The following is a 3,893-nucleotide window of genomic DNA, read 5'->3' as shown; positions in this document are numbered from 1 at the left end:
ACTAATTGACCTGTTTTCCCTCTCTATCTGTTCTCTTTATCTATTGATGAAGAGACAGGTGGGCAGTTGGGGGGGTGGGAGGAAAGGAAATGAAAAGGAAAGGAATAAATTCTTATGAGATGCAGAATAAACATATCTCAGTTGGGTAGAGGTCAACAGTCCAAAAGATCCTTTAAACTGCAGAGCTGTTTTCAGAGACACAGTCATTCTGTCCAGGGTTCACAGTTTGTTCTGTCATGATGCTCTTCAGTCAGTTGTTGGCACAAACCAAAACTGTCAACAGAGCACAGTGTCAGCATGAAGATGGACTGACCTTTGACCTTTCCAGTGGCTGTAGAGCTTCTGCTTTCAGTCATCTGGTCAGTGTCAGTGAACATGGAGGACACAGAGGTGCAGAGACCTTAAAGAGAAAAACAGTGGGAAACTTTCTCTCTGACATTTCTTTAGTTGTAAATGCAAACTGCATGCACCAATAGTGTTTCTGTTGTTTTGATCATCAGGAGATTTGGTATGGCAGGAGTAGGAGAATAAAACTGCTACCTTTAACACGTGTTGGAGGAGGAGCTTGATGTTGCAGAGAGGAAGCACACAGTGCCATCTCACATAGTTCACTAGCTTGTGGAGCTGTGCAGTGGTCTCTACTGTGAAGTGGAGAATCACAGTGAAGGAAGACCTGAAGGAAGAAGTTCATGTACATAACTTTATTAAACTCCTAACTGTGACATAAAAGTCAAGAGCAACAGTATTACTGTAATATGAACAGATGAATGAACAAACATCAAAAAGTCCTGTTATATGACAAAAACCAACCATACCTTCTGCTCTGTTGTGAGGAAGCCTGAGCACTGAGGAGGAACAGGGTCTCTGTGTGGTCCAGCACTGATGACTCTGCTGTTGATCAACAGTCAGGATGGTGCTGTGATGACTGGTCTGTGGCAGGATGATGTCTTGGCTGTAGTCAGCTGATCCAGTGTCTGAGAGTCACAGAGAAGGTGAGGCAAAGGTTGGCAGGAGTTCTCTCATCGTCTGCTTTGAAGAAAGACTGGGACTGGCAGGAAGTAGAACATGTCTCTGTGTGGTCCAGTACTGATGGGTCCACCTCAGACTGACAGTTAAGATGGTGTTGTGGTGTGTGGTCAGTGGCAGCAGGATGACAGAGGGCACTGGGACATTGGGTGGATGGAAATGTGGGGTATCAGCTGGTAGGTATCAGAAAGTGTGTGTTACATTGAGAACACACACTTTCTGATGTATTCCCAGTGTTGACAGCTGTGTACAAAGCTGTACTGCTACAGTGCAGTACAGCTTTGTACACAGAAACATGTACTTGTATATATACACTGTAATGCTGTATATATACATGTACATGTTTCAGTAGCTGTATAGAACTGCTGTGTTTTTAAGCAGTTGTATGGTTGTACAGCTGCTCAGCTTTACAGCAGTTCTATACAGCTACTGAAAGTTTTGGCCTGTGTATTTACCAACCCAGACCCAAAACCCACCCTGATAAATACACAGGCCAAAACACAAGGGAAGCACAACTCACTGACATATACAACATATACATATACAACTCACTGACTAACCGGAAAGACTATATGACCTATAACATTATCCAATACTCTTAACAGTTCTGATTACCAAACCAATGTTACCTATGACATGAAATCTACCAATAAGTTGTTAAACAGTAAAATTAGGTTTCCTTTACATGGACAGTTACATTAGTTCAACAACAATGTTACTTAAAAACTACAACATGACTCTCACTGAATTTACCTTACCTTACTCACTGGAGGAACCTGAACAGAATACATCACTGTGACTATATTTTACCAGGTGACATACAAAGACAGTGTTATGGTTGAGGGATAAAAATGATAAGCACTTTGTCAAACATTGTTATATTCCTCAAGCAACAAAGAAGCCTTGCAGTTTGTTATTTTATAGGGGTCCTCTGGTCCTCCCTCCCTCCCTCACAGCCTCAGTGAGGCTGGAACAGCCTGTGGTCCGGCTCTATAGAGGACCCCCGAATTTAGATCATATTAAACTGCTGTGGCTGTCTCTCTTAATCACTCATCAGTAGACACAGTAATAATGATATACTCTTTTAGATTTTATCAAATACACTGTTCGCTGGTTTGCTCTACTTTTCTCACAATTTCACACAAAGTTCTCATAAACTACTTTCTCAGATCTCTGCACTGAAAATGTGGATTTTAGATTCAAATCATTTGCATTTTTCCACCTTTCAGACTCAGCTGACAGTACACAGTACACAGGGTCGTGATAGCTGTAATAGGTTTTCATCGCACCAGAATGGAGACATCTCTGTGGTTGTGAGATGAAGATCAGGTCCAGCAGTGTGTTCTTCTCTGTGGTTGCAGCAGTGATGAGTTGTGTGTATCCTCTAGACTCAAACAGCTCCAGTATCGGTTTGCTTGCTCCGGATAAAAGATTCTCGTTAAAGTCACCACAGACAATGATGGGATGACAATCCAGGATCTCCAGTGAGTCCAACAGGCTGCTCAGGTTAGACAGGAATGATCTCATACAGTAGTCTGGAGGTCTGTACACAGCTGCAATCAGTGCACTCATGGGAGCTTCAACCTTCAAAGCCACAAACTCAAGGTCAGTTACATTATGAACATACTGTTTCTCACGAACCTGAATGTTGTCTTTGACATAAACAGCAACTCCACCACCACTTCTGCTGGCCATCTGTGGGAACTTTGTATAGGACAGGTGTGTGTTGCGTTTGAACATGTTGTAACCTTGTAGGTGGAGACTCAGCAACAAAGGAACCCTGTAGGTGAGTTTCTGTGAGACACAACACATCTGCTAGACACAGTTCATGATGGCTCTTTGTGTCATTAACATGAGACGGCAACCCTTCTGTATTGTGGTGAACAATGGTCAGAGTGTCAGGCCTGCTCAGTGTTTGTGTGATATGAAGAAGAGGCATCATGTTGTCCAAACTGACTTGTCTCATGTTCTCCAGTGCTGCAGTGATTTCTGTGTTGGCGTAGATTTTACTCTCATCCATGTCCAGTAGGTGCAGTCCACTGAGAGAGGTCACTCGACTGATTGCAACATAAGCCATGCCGGGTTTAAAAATGTGCTTCAGTGAGACGACAGCTGATGTTCTGGTCATACCTTGAACCTTATGAATTGTACATGCAAAGGCCAGTTTAATGGGAAACTGTCTGTGAACCACTCCTTTCTGTTTCAGCTTCTCCTCTGCTCTCTCTATGTACACAAGGTTATCATGTACTCCTGATGCTCTGTTACTGCTGTTCCTTCCAGCTGTTTCATCATCCATCTTTAGTCCAAGCTTAGTGACACGTGAAGATCCATGTTGTTGAAAGGTTACCACTCTGACTAAAGTAGCAAATGAACCATTGACTAATCCTTGAGACACATCAAGGTTTCTAGTGAGCATAACACGAGCACCTTCAGCAACTTGCAGTGTGTCTGGTAACTCATTTCTGCCTCCTTTCACTGGTTTGTCTTGCTGCATCATTCTGCCAGATCGTGGCTCCTTTTTATAGTCATCAGCATCAATTGTAGTGATGTGACAGTGAAGCTGAGCCAGTGTTGCAGAGTTGTGTGCATCTACTTGTCTATTAGTAGCAAAAATGTGCAGGACATCACTTGGACAAAGTTGTGGTTCAGTGACAGCTTGTGACAGCAAAGCTCTGTCTGCGACAGACAGCTCATCAGACTTTTCCTTCACACGGATCCTGTTCAACTCTGCAAAGGCAACATCATCTTTCTGACGCATAATCTCAGTCAGAGTGATCATCTGAAAGTGTTCCTGCCACAGGTCAGTCTGTGATGGGTCGTACACACACAGAGGTTTAGACTGTCGCACTGGTGGGAGCTGATAAAAG

At 43.3% G+C, this 3,893-nt stretch overlaps 1 long non-coding RNA gene across 1 annotated transcript; it reads right to left on the bottom strand.

Moving 5' to 3' along the window:
- Positions 1–201: 201 nt before the first annotated feature.
- Positions 202–1,186, bottom strand: LOC127140528 (uncharacterized). Its single transcript, XR_007811015.1, has 3 exons — positions 816–1,186; positions 541–673; positions 202–400 (listed from the first exon to the last, which is right to left on the bottom strand). It is a non-coding gene; the product is annotated as an uncharacterized LOC127140528 (long non-coding RNA).
- Positions 1,187–3,893: the final 2,707 nt, after the last annotated feature.

This window comes from Lates calcarifer, unplaced genomic scaffold, assembly GCF_001640805.2.
Source record: "Lates calcarifer isolate ASB-BC8 unplaced genomic scaffold, TLL_Latcal_v3 _unitig_4759_quiver_1261, whole genome shotgun sequence".
NCBI classification, from domain to species: Eukaryota; Metazoa; Chordata; class Actinopteri; family Centropomidae; genus Lates; species Lates calcarifer.
This window is presented reverse-complemented; position numbering and strand designations above follow the sequence as displayed.